The sequence below is a fragment of the Gopherus evgoodei genome, chromosome 1 (assembly GCF_007399415.2).
Source record: "Gopherus evgoodei ecotype Sinaloan lineage chromosome 1, rGopEvg1_v1.p, whole genome shotgun sequence".
NCBI lineage: Eukaryota > Metazoa > Chordata > Testudines > Testudinidae > Gopherus > Gopherus evgoodei.
The window spans coordinates 239112619-239133109 of NC_044322.1; the positions used below are offsets into that span (position 1 = coordinate 239112619).

The window sequence follows — 20491 nt, forward strand, 5'->3', positions numbered from 1 at the left end:
ATATGTTAAGTGCCCACAATGAGTCCATTTGCTGGACACTAGCATCAGAGTTCACTTTTAGTGACTGGGCTGAAGAATTCAAACCTTCACTGGTATCAGGCTCACTCTTAAAATGTTGAACATGCGGACCTTGATCCAGTAAAGCATCTAAACATGTGCTTAACTTTAAGCAAATGAGTAGCCCCATTAACTATAAAAATACAAATAATCCCACTTAAGTCAAAGTGGTTAGCTGTTTTGTTGAATTGCAGATGGAGTGTTGAGCAACTTGTAGGGTCAAGCCCTTGACCTCCTTATTCTATAGGACTCGATGGGATTCTTCCTTCCTGCTGTTAGATTTAGATGATGAGAAAATTGTTTACAAATAGATTTTAAAACTGAGATTCTCATTTAATTTGTTCACCATTTTATGCTGTCTGTTTACTTTTTACACATTAGTTCAGAACTATTTTCATTGTCTTAGTTTCACTTTTGGGGTCTTATGTACTACACAGTGCTATTATATTGATGTTAAACATTTGAATAAAAAACTATTAAATTGTATGAAAACATTCCTATTTATATCAGTTCTTGGAAATCCCTCTTATGCTATATTGTGGTGATGGTGGTGGTATCCTTCACATTAAAGATTGTTTTTAAAACACAGGCATAAATTCCAAGGCCAGAAAGGATCATTGTGACCATCTGCTCTGCCCTCCTGTATAACATAAGCCATAGAACTTCCTCAAAATAATTCCTAGAGCAGATCATTTAGAAAAAAAAAAATCATGATTTCAAAACTGTCAATGATGAAGAATCTACCACAACCTTTGGTAAGTGGTTGCAATGGTTTATATCTCTGTCAAAAATGTACACCGTATTTCCAGTCTGAATTTGCCTAGCTTCAGCTTCCATCCATTGGATCATATCATGCCTTTCTCTGCTAGACTGAAGAGCCCATTATTAAATATTTGTTCCCCATGTAGATTAATCAAATCACCCCTTAACCTTCTCTCTGTTAAGCTAAACAAAGAGAGTTCTTTGAGTTTATCACGATCACATTAAAAGGAACAGATTTTGTTGTTGTTGTAGTTAACTGCCAGGGAACTCTTTCTTATACATTTTTTCTAGTCAAAGCATTTTAAAGCATCTCTTTAATAGTATTCAAATCAGTATCATTTGTAGCATCTCAAGAGACATGGTTCTGAAACCAAAGAAGCAGAGATCGCTTAAGTAACTGCAGCCTGAATTTCCAAACAGGAAGAGAAGAAGTCAGGACTTTCATTGCAATATCCACTTGTTTTAAAACACAATATTCACTGCTGTTCATCTTATCTAGTGTTAGAATTCCTCATATTAACTGTGTCGGTTGCCAAGTCCATCTTTATACATAGTAAACTTCTGTCACTTAACTTATCCAAACAAGGCTCAAGTGAGCAAAATGTCAGCACGTTTAAACTCCTTTCCTCGAATAAAGGATGCTTTTTGAATCAGGGCCTTAATCCTTTGTAACTTTGAATAATTTTAACATTTTCCCGCCCCCATTGAAGTACTGGAGATTGCAAATGCAGTAGAAACATTTTTTTTCAGTGTGTATTTTGCTACATACGTCTTTAAAGTAGATAGATTTAAAGACTTCAGTGTTTACTTTGGGTAAATATACAGAGCCTGATATTTCAGCCTTTATTCATGGAAGGGTTGGATTTTAATCTGATTGTCTGTAGATCCATTTCTGCCACCCTTATTCACCCTAGGTCTGATCCTGTATCACTGAAACAAATACAAAAGTTTTACCACTGACTTCACTGGGAGCAGGATCAAGCCCATTATGCAGTACCCCATTCTGCAAGCAGTTCCACTGTCCAGTGGTGTAAACTACTATGTAATGTGAGCAGGGTTTGCAGGACTGAAACCATAATTATTCCTTTTCTGTCACCTTTAGATACTCTCTGTCATTGACATTATCTGTACTAAAAATCATTAAGGACAGTTGTGGGGAAACAGTCCACTGCAGCTTGGTCAGTTTATCTTCTTACATTTTGGTTTTTGTCAGATCATGTTTATATCTAAGTTGGCTTTTCAATATAAACAGGGACAAAGAACCTTCAACTAACAGGCTGAGAAATTTTTATTTTTTTTACAGAGTTCAAAAATATATATATATATTTTTTGGAGAACAAACTTTTAATGCAAGTTTACCCACAGCACTGTTGTAAGTATGGCAGTGTCTTGTTTTTCTAAAAGGAAAGAGGGTTTCTGATAAGACCTAAAATATTACAGTTCAGCTTGAGGCTAATAGTCACATCTCAATTTAAACCCCTGTGTATCTGGTTTATAATAGGACTGCTATCAGTCTTCACCACATTTGTGTAATCGCACTTTCTGATATGGTCTAAACTTTATCTGAACTCTTTACATTGACTTTAGTAAGTCACCATCTGGATTAAGTCAAAAGATTGTTTTAGTTGTATTCATAACAGGGGCTGAGAGTTTATATAATTGTATGGATTTATTAATTCTAGCACTAGCTCAAGAATCTTGCCATTGCTAACTTCAGCACGCAGGAAATGTAAATATTTCTACAAAGTGGGGAGGAAGGCAGGGAAAAAGCTATTGAATAATGTTTTTAAATTTCCAGGGACAATCTCTATCACCTACAAATTTAGTTATAAACTTTAGTCTTCCTTCAAAGGCCCTTTTAATTTTATTTCCTGGTTTGTGGAGAGGGAAAGAACAAATTCTCAACTACTTTGTTTAGAATACATCTACAGTACAACAGTAGCTGAGTACAAAAAATACTCTTCTTTGGTAGGGAAGCCTTTTTTTCCCCCTCACAAAATACATAGTACAATTCCCTTTTAAAACCCTGCTGTAAATGTAAACAATCCAAGAAAATCATCAGCCCCCACCACCTTCCCTACAGCACTATCAGATCTAGGCCTCCACCCCATACACTATCAGTCTTTAAAAAAAAGATTTATTGCCTAAAAGGGTTCCATACCTTTTTCAATTTTGAAAATTAGTAGATCCACTCAAGTTACTACTACTGGGAGTTATTCACTCTACTTTTTTTACCCTATGGAGATTTATTTTCCATATGCTGAAGACCTAATTCTGCACCCATTATAGTCAATTGCAAAATACTGCTTGATTTAAATAAATGCAGGACTGGATTCTCACTTAGTGCAAGAAGAAATGTTTTTGAAATGTACATGATCCTTAGAAGCAGAGAAACAGTATTAATATGTTGACCCACATATATTTCCTCCTTTAAAAATCAAAGCTCTAAAAGCTTTTTAGTTGTTACGGCAGGTGATATACTTCTACTGTTGTTGCCTTCAATGTTTTAAAAAAGACTTCGACTTGTGGTTTCTAGTGTCTCTAAATAAGAATGAGTTCGGTTGTTTTTTTAACAAGCCCTACTCAGGTTTGACCAAAACGAAAGCTTATTACCGTATTAAAAAAATTACATAGTCTCTTTCTCACTGAACCGAAAAAATCGCCTCCTGAAATGCTACAGCGAGCACGATACACCTCGAACAAGCAAACACGACGCAGGGGAAGAGAGGCAGCACGACCTCTGAGAAAGTAATGGGAAGAGGACTGATGGAGCCGCGAGCGAGCACGTCTCTCAACACGCAGTCACAAGTTGCAGCGCCTACTTCCCTTCCCTGTCTCAGCTGCTGGACGCAGACGCTTGGCCCGGGCAATAAACAGGGGATGACCCCCCTCGGGCCAGGTCAGGGACCCGCTCGCGCCGTGTGTAGCAGCGCCCATGCAAGCCCCTCTCCCGGGACCATGCACTCCCCCAGCCACCTGCCTGCACCCGATTCATCCCCGGCCGCCTTGGAGGCGAAATCCTCAGCATCCAACGCTACAAGTGGCCGCTGCCCCTACCTTGGCTGGGCTCTGCCGTCTCTGGCCGGCGTGGAAGCGACCGCTGCCCTGCAGACAGAGAAAGAGAGACACAAGCCTTAGTGCCCCGCGAGCCCCCTCTCCGGGCTCGTCCAGGGCAGGGGCTGGCCCTAGCCCGCGGGCAGCGAGCGGGGCCCTTGTACTCACCGCAGCGTCACTTGCAGAACGGCCCCTATTGTCCGCGCTGCGCCGGGAGCCCACTCGCCGCGGCTCCCGCCCAGCCTGCGCCGCGCCCCGCCCTGCTCCCGGCGCTCCAACCACCTCTCCCCGGCCCGCCCCTGGCTGGAAGAGCAGAGCCGCCTGCCCTGCCCCGGCATGTGCCTTGTGTGCGTCTGCCCATGCTCGGGCTGCCGAGCCAGCGCTGGGGTGTGTGCGTGCCAAGTGCTACGACCCCTCCCCCCACCCCCTTGCAGGAGAGCGCTGCTGCCCTTTGCACCGAGCGTGGCTGAGCCTGCCCCAAATGTTCCCATAGCGACACGGGGGGGGGGGGGGGAGTGGTGCGGAGCTGCGAGGAGCTGAGCAGCTTGTGGGGAGGAAGCGTGTGGAGGGATGAGGAACCGAGAGGCCAGGGTGACGAACAGGAGCGATACCTGAGCAGAGTGGGGCTGGATGGGTGGCGGGACGAGGGGAGCAGGGATGGGGGGGGGCGGAGCTTTTCTAATAGGATTTCCTATTCTAAATAATGTCAACAAAAATAGGGCTCTGCAGGCTCGTTTCTCCAACGGGCAAGTTATTAAGGCCCTGAGCCAGCAAAACACTCAAACACGTGCTTAATTTTAAGCATGCGAGTAGTTCAGCTGACTGTAAACAAGCAAGTAGTACCGCAGAAGTTAAGCATGTGCTTGAGTGCTTTGCTGGGTTGTGGCCCAAGGGTTTGATACTTGCAGCTGTCAATCCTACACTTTTGCTAAACTCAGAAGTAGTTGAGGGAGCTCGGCATTTCACAAGATTCCACAGTCCTCGGTAGTATTGCTCCAGGAAGATTATGGATAGTGAGAGATGGGCTTTAGGCCAAAGACTTTTTAACCTGTTCTGTTACCCCCAAAACAGGCTTTAGGGTGCCACTATAATAACCTCTCTATCACCCCCTTAATGTAAGGTCTGGATCTCTGGGGTAGCTAAGAAAAAACTTCAAGGAGCCGGTGGCACCTTAAAGACTAACAGATTTATTTGGGCATAAGCTTTCGTGGGTAAAAAAACTCACTTCTTCAGATGCAAAAGTTGGGGGACACAGATACAGCTTTTTGACAAGTAAAAAAAGGCAGTATTCTTTCCAAAACAAAGTATCTTTTTATTAATGTAACTAACAATCCCTAATAAAATACATCTAAAATCATAAATAAAAACACAAATCCCTTATTGCAAGTTAAAGAGCATACAAACTGCAATGGCATACAGTCCAAGTGAGTCTAAATTGTCACACCCTGTTACAGATGGCCAGATTGCCACAGATCACTGACAGCAGTTCTTAAATTGTACTTTGTTTTACATATATAAATTATAATTAACACACTCATACATCACACACATATACATATTCATACTAAACTATAATTACTCTGGCAGGTTTACTCTGTCCTGCTGGCTTTCTGGTGCTGCTGCTGTTGTTATAGCTACCTTTCTCAATCAGCTTTCTTCAGGTATCTTGCCAGTTCAACTGCTCGGCTGGTCTCTGAATTCTTTGTCCACTCCTCACTCAACCATCCTAACCATCTGCCTCTTATACTGTCCTCTCAGCTGTCAGATCCTTACTGCACATGCTCATTATCTTACCAGAGCTTTTCTGCACATGCTCCCCGCCAAATATTCTTATCAATAGGGCCCCACCAAATTCACGGCAATGAAAAACACATCATGGACTGTGAAATCTGGTCTCCCCGTATTAAATCTGGTCTTGTGTGTGCTTTTACCCTATATAATACTATACATATTTCATGCAGGAGACCAGTGTTTCTCAAATTGGGGGTCCTGACCCAAAAGGGAGTTGCAAGGGGCAGGGGTCATGGTGTTGCCACTTTCACTTCTGTGCTGGGTGGCAATATAGTGATAGCTGTTGATTGAGGGCCCAGCTCTACAAACAGCAACAAGGGAGGCATACCACGATATATATACCTATTGCACAGAACCAGAAGTCCAGTCCTCTGCCTTCATTAGCAGGCCTAAGTACTGATTTTGCCCCAGATCCCTAAATGGCCCCTTCAAGAATTGAACTCCTAATTGTGGGTTTAGTAGGCCAATGTGCAAACCACTGAGCTATCCCTCTCCCCTACTATACTACCCTTACTTCTGTGCTGCTACTTGCAGTGACTTTGCCTTCAGAGCTGAGCTCCTGACCAGCAGATGCTGCTCTCCAGCTGCCCAGCTCTGAAGGCAGCAGCGCTACCATCAGCAGCAGCCCAGAAGTAAGGGTAACAGTACCACAACTCTCCACCTCCCTATAATAACCTTGCTACCCACTTGCTCACAACTTCATTTGGGGTCAGGATCCCTATAATTACAACACCTGAAATTTCAGATTTAAATATCTGAAATCATGAAATTGATGTTTTTAAAAATCCTATGACAGTGAAATTGACCAAAATGGACCATGTATTTGGTAGGGCCCTACTTATCAGTTTGAATACATGCCAACATTGCCTCATTCTTGGATACATGCCAATATTGCAAACAGTCTGCACATGCTCATTGCCATTGTTTACCTCAGAGCTATGATTTGCTGACCTTATCATCTGACCTGCAACTTCTAATGGTGGAGTGACTTCTGCTTATTCAAAATAAAAGCTAGGGGCACAAAATGGAGTCTGAAGAATTTCTCTGGTGTCAAGAGAAAGCAATTGAGGTACATTTTAGTGTGTTTCTGACTGACCTTTAGGAGGGATAAATGTGGCCATAACATGGGGAGATGTTGATTACTTTCACAATTTTATTTTGAACAGCTTAGAGAGTATGGAAGGATGGGTCTCAGAGAGGATAAGAAAGTCATATTGTCAAGGTCAAAGTCTGAAAAGACTTTCCTAAGGTTTTTACTGGTGTTAGTGGGAAACAGAAGATTTTGGAAATAGAGCAGAAATAAATCAATAAGGCTTAGTGCTAGATTGAGACTGTGTTAGAATAAGAAATCAAGGAATACATGAGAAGGCAATATGAAAGTAACATGAGAATACCTATTTTAACATTTTCTTTGGTGATGATCCTCATGGTGGAAAAAAAGTCTTGGAATTTGTTGCGGTAATAAAGATTACCATTATTCATAAATTATGTGTTTGTATATAAATACTCAGATGCAAAGGCCTTATTTTTGCTATAAAATTTTATATTAGAATTTGACTTTAGCAAGTTTAACACTCATGCTGCCCGCAAGTTTGCAGTCAGTCTAAACAAGGACAGGTCAAATTCAATATTGTGTTAGCTAGTCACGACAGTGCTGGCTTTAGGGCTCCAAATAAGCCTTCTCCCACATAGCCAGAGTGCAAATGGATTGGTGGGTTTCATTTCTCATTGTGGTCCTACTGGTGGAAAGGGGGTTGGAGTAGTGATTTTCTTCATGTGTAACAGGCCCACCCATGAGGGGTATTAGTTTCCTTCTTTATGGCAGTTGCATTGCCAGAAATGAGGGCCTAGAAGAGACAATCCTCTTTCATATGGCCCACTGGAGAGGGAAAGTTTCTCGCCCAGGTTAAGCAGGAAGGAGAAGATGAACTCAGGCATGCAGGGTCCCAAACACAAGGCCACAACTAATCCTTTCTATTGTGTATATGGTAAAAAAGTTAAAATGTTTCTCCTACTTGAAGGAGGGTGTAAGAAAGATGGAGTCTACTTGCTATACTCCAACTATCAACTCCTGAATACCTCCCCACATCTTTCTTAGAGGTTAGTGGGAGTGAACAGTTTCACTTGAGAAAAAACATTAAAAAGGCAAAAAAAAAGTACTGCTCCATGCCTTATTGTCCTGTCAAATAGGGAGACTGGATCAATTCGTGCTTGCAAAAGGACTTTGCCCTTTATTTATTGTATGATATCATCTCTATGGCACAAGAAGGTAAACATGAAAAAAGGAAACAGTGGCATAGATACAGATTTCTAAATGAAGCGAGGCTGTCCACAGATTACACAAGTCATTTTTTAAATGTAAAAGAAAATAAGAAATATAAAATAGATGTTTCCTTTCCCACTCCTAGTAAATGACCCCAACGATCTTTTGCAGGATAAAAGTCTTCCCATTGCCTTCAAGAATTTAAGGGGCTTTGGATCAGGCCTTAACTTCTCTGAAACTCAGCTGTACAATGAGTATAATACTTACCTTCAATCTTACTTAGGTGTGTTATGAGACTGAGATATATAATGTTTACAAAGTACAATCCTCAGATAAAAAGTGTTATGAAAGTGCAAAGTACTTTAGAAGTATTTTAAAAGGGAATTTAATCTTAAAACTATAATTTGTTAAAAACTTATCTGAGCTTTTTTTATAGGCAGACTCCTCTTAATTGTCTGAGAATTTAAACCTTATTTTGATTGTGTTTTGCACTTGCATAAGGCCTCATTCCAGCAAAGACTTTTACACATGATTAACTTTAAATATATAAGTAGACTCATTCAAGTCAATAAGACTACGTGCGCTTAAAGCTACACACATGTATAAGTGATTGCAGAATTGCATTGATGCCACTATAGAACTTTTTTATAATTTATAAGCATCCTGGTAAATCTATGTTTGGCCTTAATTACACAATATTCTGAACTATAATTAAAAAATTAAAGTACGTAATATAAAAAGTTGAATAAATGCATTGGTAAATTGCAGCTATGATGTATATCAGTGGTTCTCAACTTATCATTGCAGGCCGCATATGCGGCTCACAACGTGTTACCTGGGCTGCAGGGGCCAGGTGACAGGGCAGTGGCAGCCCAGACCTCAATTCTGGACCCTGGATCCCCACTGTACGGCTCCCTGAATCCCGCACTGTGTGGGGCTGGGAGGCAGCCCCAGAGCTTGCAGGGCCAGGTGACAGCACTGGAGCTTGTGGGGCCGGGCAGCAGCTACAAACCCTGGACTCTGCGGGCTGGGCTGGCATCCTCGACTGGACCCCAACCCTGCCGTGCTGGGCAGCGGGGCAGCCTGGACCCCACTGCACTGGGTAGCTGGAACCCAGACCCCGCCACATGGGCTGGCCTTAGCATATAGCTGAGCTGGGTCACAGCTGTATGCTAATTGGACCACATGCAGCCCATGGTCTGCGGGTTGAGAATCACTAATGTATATTGACAAATTAATTTTAAATTTTCAGGAAAACTGCAAAATGACAGATTTGGACTGTCGTAAAAGGGTCTAATGTTGTGGATGAAGGACTATAGGATTGGTCTCAAGGTTTATTTTTGGCATGAAAATAAAAACTCTTTTTGTCCTGACTGAATTCTCTTATGTCCCCATAAGCTTGATGGATGCTGCTGCCCAAGTACTTGATACTGACACACCAGGTCCATTTATTTTTTCTCACTTGTGTCAGTCGTCACTGTAGATATTTTTTCATGGTTAGAGGAGGACCTCTCCTTGACTATTGTCACTCCTTGCTAGAGCTACTGTTGCCATAGGCCGTGGGTGACACCTCCGCCTTTCTTCAGGGATGCTAGTCCGCTGGCCTTTCCTCTTCCACCTGAGGCCCCACCTCCACCCACTGGAGCCCCGAGCACTCCCTCCCCAGCAAGTGGTAAGAGAAGCCACAGCCCAGCTGTGCCGGCTGGCCCCAGTAGCGATAGGCTGAGCCACCAACTCCCACAGCGCTGGCTGGGCCAAGCTGCTGGCCCCACTGCCGGGCAAGCCCCAGTCTGCCCTGGGCCACCAACAGGCCTGAGCTCCAGGCTGCGATTGGAGCTGAGTGAGCCCCCGCCGGCTTCAGAGTAGAGGGGGAGGGAGGGTAGGGCCTTGGGGCAGGACATGGGTGGGGCCACAGCCTGGGTCAGGGAAGGCTTAGCCTTCCCTGGCCTTTGATATTCACTGCCCATTACTGTTGTATCCTGTCATTTCCACTGCATATGACACAAGCAAGAAAATATAGGGCTTTGTAGGCTTTAGTCCCATAGATTTTAAAAAATTGTGGAGTATTATTAGTCTCTTCCAAGAATTCATATAATTGTAATCCATTATTGCTTCATAGTTATGTTCCTGGGACTGACCTTATCACCTGAAAACAAAGCATAAATATTATTCAGATTGATTTATGGATTTAGGAACTGTTATCTATCTAGTTGTTTCATTCCAGCATACTGCAAAAGTTAACCTTATTTCAGTTATGGTCAGGTTATTCTATTTTTAAATGTGATCAGCTGTCTAAATCCATTACTATAATCATTAATTTCCCCCTTTATTTCCACTATAATTCTTCAGGCCTTTACAGCCTGTTATGAAACATGTACTTAGTTTTCTGTTAACCTTATCACTGGAGGTCAGATTCCTTACCTTCCTCTGACATTCTGCAAGGAGTTCCACTATATTGTGTCTAATCTTAAAATAGCTGTTGCTTGCCATATGCTGGCACTGATGCCACTAATCTATTAGCTGCATGACTCACCCATCTACTGGCATCTTTCTTTCAAGGTCCCCATAGCACAGCTGACTATTCATGTCAGCAAGTGTGTGTATGTTATTCTTTATATTATGCTTGAGTGTGCCAATTGCTAACCATGGGACCAATCCTGCTTCCACCAAAATCAATAAGAGTTTTGCCATCACATTCATCTGGAGCAGACTTTGGCCCCTTAACCTCTCACTTTCTAGCAACTAAGCTTTTTCTTATTTCCAGAGTAATTTGCAGAAAAACAAAGAGGTATGTAAGAAGGAAATAGACTGAAGAGTTTTCACAAGAAATGGCAATAGGGGCAAAATTCTGTGCTGACATGTAAATTAATAAATGTTTCTAAGATGGTCTAACAGTGGATGCAAGTAGCAAAAATATTCTATATTATAATTCAAAGCAGTATCTAATGTATATATTATAGGAGGCACATGTAGTGACACCTATAATAAAGTTTGTCTGATTCTTTCCAGTATAAAACCATGTTTTCCATTGCATTAAATTTGCTGAACTTTGACCAGGTGGGCTGAAATTTTCCATGCAGGGTGTCTGCCTCAAGCTGAATTTATTTATTTTTTTAATATTTCAATAAAAATGCTTCAGCCATTTCTAAGAACAACATTAAGGGAAACATGCATAATTTTGCTCATGTTCAAAACTTTCTTAAGCTGTTTTATTTTTAGAAGATCTAGTGTCTTCATGCCTTGGAGCCAGGATTTGAAATTTGGCTGGGTTGCCTTGGTGTCAGGGATGTAATTTTTGCTGTTCATATGAAAATACACCCACATTTGTCCAAATCATGAGCCCCTGAAAATCTCAGTTTGCACATGATTAGTAGAAGTTTCTTTGAGTTTGGCAGCTAAAATCTCTAAGATTCCGTCTGTACTGAAGATTTTCCAACCCAGGTCTGCAGGTGCTCCGTGGGACTTTTTCTGCCATTGATCCTCCTAGCCACAAGGGACAGGTGTGGTTCCAGGCACAGGAACTGACAATAGGACTGTTTTTCCTATGCTTTCAATGCTCCACTCCTTTCTGGTGCCTAAGCAATGAGGAGGAGGGGATGAACAGCCAGACTTAAATGCACAGAGGACTAGGAGCTGGGTCTGAGGAAGCCAGGGAGTGGGGTGAGAATGTGAATCTGAGGGGACTGGAGGGTGTCTATATGAGGTCTCTGAATGCGACAAGGACAAAGTGGAGAGGCTGAGGCACAAATGTTTGAAACCACTAGACACTGCCCTCAGTATCTGGAGTAGAATGGAGTATTCCTGAGTCTCACCATTCCTCTGTTGTCAGCAAATATCTGTGAAATACGCTGGCAAAATGTCCCATCTTTCTCTAATGCTAGCCCACACCAAAAATGATAACCTGCACTTTGTTAGCTCAAGAGGCAGAGGTTTATGAAGTGGATCTGAAGGTTCTAGTCTTGTTGATGACCCATGTGAATGTCCATATAGTTCCACATGATGGAATTTAATTTTTTTCTTTTTTTTAAATCCTAGGAAATTACATTAAAAAGACTACATTAAAGTTGCAAAGTTGCCATTAAAGTTGCAAAGTTAAATACTCAAAATTTAGGAAATGCCAGAATTAAGGTTGCCTGTGCAACCTTAATTTGGCCTCATGTGTGTATACACTGTGATTAAGGCTAAGATTATGTCAGAGCCAGAGACCTCCGTAACATTTTCCGCTTCATCCCTGCGGAAATGGGGCTGGAGCTGTCAGCTGGTGGGAACCCTGGAGCTCCAAGCTCCTTCAGGTGCCAAAGGTCCCTACAACTCCCAGCAACAGCAGGGGGGCCCACAGCTCTGAGTTGTCACGTGCAGCAGGGGCCCCTGCACTTCTCAACAACCCCGGGTGGCTGGGGGACACAGAGCTCCAAGCCACCGCAAGCGGCAGGAGGACTCGAGCTCCCAGCCACTGTGGGGGGACCCTGGAGCTCTGAGCCACTATGGGTGGCAGAGGGACTCTGGAGCTCTCAGCCACTGCAGGCAGCGGGGGAACCCCAGGACTCTCAACTGCCAGCCCTGGAACTCTGAGCTGCGACAGGTGGCAGGGTACTCTGAAGCTCCAAGCCGCTGTGGGCACCAGAGGGTGCAGCTGAAGTAGATGCTGGACCATTCCCTCCTCTACCACAACAGGGTTCCAGCTCTCGTCCCCCATCAGCCCCATTTTGTCACAGTTATTTTTAGTAAAAGTCAGGGACAGGTCACGATTGCCTGATTTTTGAAGGTTAATAATATTTAGATAATATGGGTTATAGGCTCACCAATTACTCTGATCAGAAGATAATAAGATTCTTGTCCCAGAATCAGGCTACACAGACTTTACAGGGACCCTTAGGATGTATGACAAGGAAACTCATGTTGAGAACAAAATGCAGTCTTAAAGCCTTTTATTGAGATAAATGGAATAGTAATGGACTTGTAATCAAATAATTAATCAATTACAACCACAATAATATTGTTCTAGCAATATATGTGGTATTGACATACTATAAATGTTTTTCAATTAATATACTCACACCCTTCCTTGATTACCTGGTGATAAAAGAAAAAAGATCAGTCTTGCCTCTGACATGTCAAGAGTCTGATGTTCCAAGTTCCTGAAGTTTTGAGTGAGAGGTGAAGAACTTAACACTCCAGTAATAATTTTAGTATTAATGAAAAACAGAATCAGATAAATCAATATTTTTAGAAGCAGCAAAGAATCCTGTGGCACCTTATAGACTAACAGACGTTTTGGAGCATGAGCTTTCGTGGGTGAATACCTACTTCTTTAGAAGAAAATAGAAAACAATTTCCACAAAACTTTTGGGACTTAAACTTGATTTAAAAAGTACTCCCTTAATATTTTTTATTTGCCCCTTCCAACTTGCCTTTCTTTTTATTCAGTTGCTTGAAACAAACTAACAATGAATATGCTGAACCTACCCAACATGGTAGTTTGCCCCTTTTATAGGGCCTGAGCCCTAGGTCCCCTCCTTCCATGTCCAAACTTAACTTCCTCGCCCACAAAAATGTTAGGGTACACTTACTCTTTAGGATGGCACATTTGTACATATTAATGACATATTCATAATGATTAGTGACCATTAGCTCATCCTCACCTCTGTTACTTCTGTCTAGGAAGGCCTCAGTGTTATCACCTGCCTTGTAGGTGGGAAATTTCCTGGGATATGGAACAACAACTGGTGAAGGGTTGTTAGGGTTGGCTGTGTTATTCTGCTTAGCCTGCACTAATTCCAGTTCATACTTTCTCTCTTTTTCCCTCTCTTCCCTCTCTCTCTCTCTTATCTCCAGCTCTCTCCTGTGGGCAGCCTCTCTTTCTCTTTCTCTTTGCTCCATCTCTTTTTGTTTTATTTCTAGTTCTTGTAGTTTCTTTTCCATGTCTCGCTTGTGGTCTGCGTCTTTGATTTGTTCCTCTGCCGCCAGTCTCGCTGGTTCCTGTTTCAGGGTGTCCTTGGTAGTCATGGTTTCTGCTTTCTTGTGTTGGGGCGCCCTTTGCTTTTTACTGTCTGAAATGCTGCTTTTCTGTTGCCTTCTTCAGGTTGCCTAGCAACAGAGTCTTTCTTTTAACTCCTTCTACCTAGTTATTCCCGACAGAGTTAGAAAGAAAAAAAATCATTCATTTGCAAATGTGTTTTGCTGGTGTATGGTGACTCACAACTGGAGTCCCTTTGTTTAACAAAAATCCTTGTTAAACCCTAATGCCTTTGCCTTCAGAGTACTCAGAAGGGAGAGACCAAAAAAACTTGCAGACCTTTGCTTTTAAAAACAATCTCCTCTAGCCTGCTTTACACACAGCTAGCAGGGAAAGAAAAAGAAAAAAATCCTACTGGCTTTTGCTCCTAAACCCAAACCTCTCAATCTGCCTGCAGATAGCTAGCAGAGAGAGAAATACAAACCTCACTGGCTTTTGGAGTCTATCTTATCTATCTATCTATCCCACCACTAACACCATGTCATGGTATAATCCCCACTCTGAACCTTAGCGTCCAAAAAGATGGGGTACCAGCATGAATTCCTCTAAGATTAATTACCAGCTTAGAACCTGTAGCGCTGCCACCAACCAGGAATTACAGTGCCTGGTACACTCTGGTCCCCCCAAAAACTGGCCCGGGGACCCCCAAGACCCAGACCCTCTGGATCTTAACACAAGGAAAGTAAACCCTTTCCTTCACCGTTGCCTCTCCCAGACTTCCCCTCCCTGGGCTACCCTGGAAGATCACTGTGATTCAAACCCCTTGAATCCTGAAACAGAGAGGAAAATGCACCTTCCCCCCTCTGTCTCTCTTCCCCTCCCAGATTCTCCCTGAGAGAGACAGTAATCCTAACACAGAGATAATTTAGTCTCTCTCTCCCCCTTCCCTCCTTTCTCCCCACCAATTCCCGGGTGAATCCAGACCCAGTCCCCTGGGGTCTCACCAGAATAAAAAAACAATCAGGTTCTTAAACAAGTAAAGCTTTTAATTAAAGAAAGAAAAAACAGTAAAAATTATCTTTGTAAATTAAAAAAAAAATGGAATAGGTACAGGGTATTTCAGCTATAGACACTGGGAATACTCTCCCAGCCTAAGTATACAAGTACAAATTAAAATCTTTTCAGCCAAATACCAATTTGAACTCCTTTCAGCCAAATACACATTTGCAAATAAAGAAAACAAACATAAGCCTAACTCGCTTATCTACCTAGTACTCACTAGTCTGAACTTATAAGAGCCTGTATTGGAGAGATTGGAGAGAAACCTGGTTGCACGTCTGGTCCCTCTGAGCCCCCAGAGTGAACAACAACCAAAATCTAACAGCACAGCACAAAAACTTCCCTCCCTCAAGATTTGAAAGTATCCTGTCCTCTGATTGGTCCTCTGGTCAGGTGACAGCCAGGCTTACTGAACTTGTTAACCCTTTACAGTCAAAGAGATATAAAATACTTCTGTGCTATTAACTTTTCTTATCTGTTTATGACATGCCCATTTATCTCTGTTAAAGATTCCAAACATACATACTGCATGCTCTAGCTCATCATCACATATCTCGAATATCTGTATGCTAACTTGCCCTAGCTCAACGTATAGGATGTGGCCTGTAGGTTCGTTGTGTTACAGCTAAAATACTCGAATACAAACAGCCAAAATACTCTTATTATAACAACAAATAATAAACCTATAATATAACAAGTGGTTACATTCATAAGAAAAGATATATAGGCAATCAAGCAGACTAGCCCTATAGGCTACATCACAGGCTTCCCTGAATTTTTGTTTGTTGCCCATGACCTGTCTCTGACTTTTACTAAAAATAACCATGTCAATATCTTAATGGTAATTGTGATATAGTCTTTAATTACATTATTATATACTGCTTTTTACCATGGGGGGAGGAAGGGCTATATAAATTGGAGGAGAGGGGAGTAGTGTGTGTGTGTGTGAGAGAGAGAGAGAGAAAATAGTGATTTCTATACTGCGAAGAATGTCTGGGGGCCTGGAGGCGATCTCTACAGTGCCAAGGTGTCTGTAAGGGGTCTCTGTAATACAGTGACTGGCTTTTTAATTTTACAAGCAAACACTTTCTTTCTTTTTCACATGCTGCCCCTTACACTTGGAAAGAGTTCTCCCATTTTCCTCTTTCAAATCCCTCCTTAAAACTCTTCTTTGCTCTGACGCCTGTAAAAATGTGACAAGGTTAGGCAGCTGCTGTGCTGAAATTGCTGCCTATCATGCTGGCAGACAGTGTCTTCTTGTGCTCCTCCATTTGCCTGTCTGTCTCCACCTGTTGTCATGACTTATGCTTATATTGTAAGCTCTTTGGGGCAAGGATTGTCTTTTTGTTCTGTTTTTATGGAGCTTAGCACAATGGGGTACTTGTCCATGATTGTGGCTTGTAAGTGTGTGCTTCCATAATAAATAAATAAATAATAAATAGGGTGGGAGGGTGGCTATGAGTAATGTACAGGTCTGGGGGCTCCACAGTGCAGAGGGTGTCAGGGGTGCAGAAGGGTGGCTGTGCAGTGCTGGGATGTCAGAGGTCTCTGTGGTTCAGTGGGTGGCCGTAGAGTTCAGGGGTCTTTGGGGTCTCTATGGTTCAGGGGTGGCTATGCAGGTCCAGGGGTCTCGAGGGTAGCTGTTGGGGGGAAGGAGTCGTCTCAGTGGTTTGGGGGTGGCTGTTCAGGTGTGAGGGTCTCAGTGGTTCAGGGATCCTTGTGGGGGGCAGCAATCTCTGGGGTCTCAGTAATTTGGGGGTGGGCATAAGGGTCTCTGGTTGGGGGTGGCTACGGGGGGTGTCTGGGGGTCTCAGTAATTTGGCAGTGGTTGTGCAGGTATTGGGGGTGGCGGTGGGGCAGGGCCTAGGGGGGCTCAGTGATTGAGGGTGGCTGGGTCTGTGTTACAGGGTCTTTCGTAGCCGCCGCCGCCCGTCCCCCGGAAATATCCCCGGGGGGTGGCCCCGGAAGCCGTAGGGGCGGCGGCCCTGGTGCGGCTGCTCCCGCTTCCCGCCCCCCGCCGGACGCTCCCGGCCGGCACCTCTCGGCAGCGGGGCGGCGCATGGAGCCGGCGGGCGGGCAGTAGCGGGGCGGAGGCGGCCATGGGGGTGCCTGGCGGGCTGTGAGGAGGAGCCGAGGGAGCGCAGCCGGAGGCCCGGCGGGAACGGCCCCTCCCGCGGGCAGGTGAGAGCCGGAGACTCCTCGGGGCCTGCAGGGGAGGGACCCCCCGTCGCGGCGGGGGCGGGCGGCGGTTCCCGCCCAACACCCCCCGCCCCAGGCAGCAGCGGAGCGGGGCGGTGCCCGAAAACCCTTCACGCAGCGACACACCAGCCCTCCCCCCCACATGGGGGGGACCCATCTCCCCCAACACAGCAGCCCCCTCCCGCCACATGGGGGGACCCACCTCCCCCAACACACCAGCCCCCTCCCGCCACATGGGGGGACCCACCTCCCCCAACACACCAGCCCCCTCCCGCCCACATGGGGGGGACCCACCTCCCCCAACACAGCAGCCTCCTCCCGCCACATGGGGGGACCCACCTCCCCCAACACACCAGCCCCCTCCCGCCCACATGGGGGGACCCACCTCCCCCAACACACCAGCCCCCTCCCGCCCACATGGGGGGAACCCACCTCCCCCAACACACCAGCCCCCTCCTGCTCACATGGGGGGAACCCACCTCCCCCAACACACCAGCCTCCCCCACATGGGGGGAACCCACTTCCCCCAGCTCATCCTTCCCCAGCCCACCTTATACTAATCCTTCCATCCCTGGGTGCAAGAAGAGGAGATTCTGCCCCAGCTCAACTACATTGCTATCATGATAACCCATGTCATGATGATTGTGTATTGATGTGTCTTAAGCCATTCTATACCCCGTACCTGTGATTTATCTTAAATGATCTACTTTATAGAAATGTACATTGAAATATATGTTGTTTATCTGAAGACACTGCTGAAGGGCCCACTCACTTTAGTATCTTGGGGCTGATTTTTTAAAATTGTATGTGTGTAATGCTATGTATTTTAATACAGTTTTAAGTATACCAAATTTAATTCTTCATAGCCTTGACACTGGTATGCCTTGTGGCTCTGACCCTGTAAATGTTTACTACCAAGTGAGTTGATACTACCATGAGTTCCTAGTCCATGACTTATCCCAATGGGACTACTCTCAGTAACACACTATGTTTGGCAGTAAGCACTTGTGAGAGTGGGCCTATGGAGTTTGTATTTATCTAGTTTAAATTTATCACTTTATATGTGATGTGTTTCTAGTAATTCTGGATTACTAATCTCTATAGTTCCAATTAATTTATGTATATTTGTATTTTATTATGTATCAGTTCGTTGTACAACTTTTACTGTTTAGCCCCCATTTATTTGATGTTGAAGAACTTTTAAAATATATCTGGTATCAGATAATCTGATCCTGCAGTTCTCTTACACAGGCAAAACTTCCACTGACTTAGTGAGATTTTTATATTAACTTTAAAGGGTATTGCTTGAGTATGAACGCAAAATTGTAGTCTTAAACGTCAGAGATGGAGAGAACCTGATAGATGATCTAATCCAGTGGTCTTGAACCCTTTTACGGACAAGATCACTTTTTGAATGTAAATGCAACCCAGGATCTACCCCACCCCTTCCCTGAGGCCCTGCCTCTTCCCCTAGACCCTTCTCCATTCACTCATCCCCCTCCCTCCATTGCTCACTCTCCTGCACCCTCACTCACTTTCACCGGGCTGGGGTAGGGATGTGGGAGGGGGTATGGGCTCTGGGCTGAGGCTGAGGGGTTAGGAATGTGGGAGGAGGCTCTAGGCTGAGCCTGAGGCTGGGGTACAGGAGGGAGTGAGGATTGCTGTCTCTGGAAGGGGGCTCAGGGCTGAGGAAGGAGTTTGAGGTGCTGGCTCCGGGAGGAGGCTCAGGGCAGGGGGTTGGGGTGCAGGAGGGGTGTGGGCTCCCGGCAAGCAGCGCTTACCTCAGGTGGCTCCCGGTCGGTGGCACAGCGGGGCTAAGGCAGGCTCCCTGCCTGCCCAGCCCTGCACCATTCCTAGAAGCAGCTATCATGTCCCTGCAGACCCGGGGGTGGGGTGGGGGGTGGGGGAATGAGGCTCCGCATGCTGCCCCTCCCTGCAGGCACCAGCTCCCATTTCCCATGGGCAGGCAAAGAGCCTTAGCCATACTATTCTGCCAGACTTTTAGTGGCTGGAAATCATGATTGATTGTCAGAGGCTCCAGGATCGACCAGTTAATCGTGATCTACTGATTGGTGATCACTGATATAATCACACTGGGGGGGAGGAGGGAGAGAGGCATATAGGATATAAATCCCTTTAGACTGAGCATTAGATATTGGATTAAATTTATACTACCCTTGATTGTAGCCTTAAAGTATTATCTATACTGTTGAATATATGTTGTGTTACTTTCCTGTAATCTTTTTCAGAGTTATTGTAGCCTGTTAAGAAAAATATTTTTGCTTGCAGTTATTTGTAAATACATTATAAAAAATACAAAGCTTTAAACAGTCTAATTATGCATCCTCCTGGGATAATCAAATCATCCAAATATCCTGAGTGCTAAATTTGAGTCTCTTGTAATATTGACCTCCCATTAGATCTTGAGCCCTTTAAAAATAGAGACATCAAGATTTAATATTCCTAAATGAAAGGAAGGATAGTCTTGTGGTTTAGACACTGAGGGTTAAATTCTGTACTTAACTTTGCCACACACTTCCTCTGTCACCTTCAAAAAGTTACCTAATCTCTCTGTTGCCCTGGTGGGGATATTTCCTATCCTCATAATTGTGTTGTGAGGATAAATTCATCGACATTTGTGAAGAACTCAGATGCTCCAATAAGGAGGGCCTGTTTAAGTACCTAGATAGCGTGTGTGTGTGTGTGTGTGTTTTAATTAAAAAAAGAAGGGGAGGCAGTAAAACAAACTTTTTGTGGCAGTCTTTAATCACCACAAAGAAGCAATAAAGGAGGGTACAAACACAGTTTAGTTCTCCTGTAGCTTTGAAATTCACGTTTTACTCTGGAAGGTGGTTATATCCCCAGGGTGTTAAACAGGGGAGAGCACTAACTAGTCTGCTGTGGTTTAATAGACTGGAGGAGTCAGTTTTAAAAATCTCTATAAGACCCTCCTTACAGGTCTGAGTGCATAACCTTCTTGGGAGCAAGATATCAGAACGAATAACTGGACCTCTTTCTCCTGTATGGTAGTGTAGAGCTGTTTTCCTAGGCCAGTATCTCCGATGAGTTGTTTAAGAAAATGTAGGATGTGTTTTAATATCTTAGGATATGTCTACACTATGAAATTAGGTCGAATTTATAGAAGTGGATTTTTAGGAAGTGATTTTATACAGTTGATTGTGTGTGTCCCCACTAAGCGCATTAAGTCGGTGGAGTGCGTCCACAGTACCGTGGCTAGTGTCGACTTTCGGAGCGTTGCACTGTGGGTAGCTATCCCACAGTTCCTGCAGTCTCCGCTGTCCATTGGAATTCTGAGTTGAACTCCCAATACCTGATGGGGCAAAAACATT

The 20491-nt window shown here is 44.1% G+C and overlaps 1 protein-coding gene and 1 long non-coding RNA gene across 10 annotated transcripts in view; one reads left to right on the top strand and one right to left on the bottom strand.

Annotated features, from left to right (window-relative positions):
- Positions 1-6238: 6238 nt before the first annotated feature.
- Positions 6239-20491, top strand: part of TTLL1 (tubulin tyrosine ligase like 1) — a 51986-nt gene continuing 37733 nt past the window's right edge. For 5 of the 8 annotated variants that reach the window (XM_030540251.1, XM_030540241.1, XM_030540267.1 and 2 more), the window contains exon 1: positions 17004-17123. The gene's annotated coding sequence lies outside the window, so the exon portion shown is untranslated. Of the gene's footprint in view, positions 6734-17002; positions 17124-20491 lie in introns of those variants that run through there. The other 3 variants (XM_030540276.1, XM_030540295.1, XM_030540258.1) reach the window with 2 other exon arrangements.
- On the bottom strand, positions 9421-18964 carry LOC115638568. Of its 2 annotated transcripts, none has more exons than XR_003997479.1 (2): positions 18923-18964; positions 9421-10073 (listed from the first exon to the last, which is right to left on the bottom strand). It is a non-coding gene; the product is annotated as an uncharacterized LOC115638568 (long non-coding RNA). The 2 variants fall into 2 exon arrangements; XR_003997478.1 differs by lacking the exon at positions 18923-18964 and adding an exon at positions 13001-13786.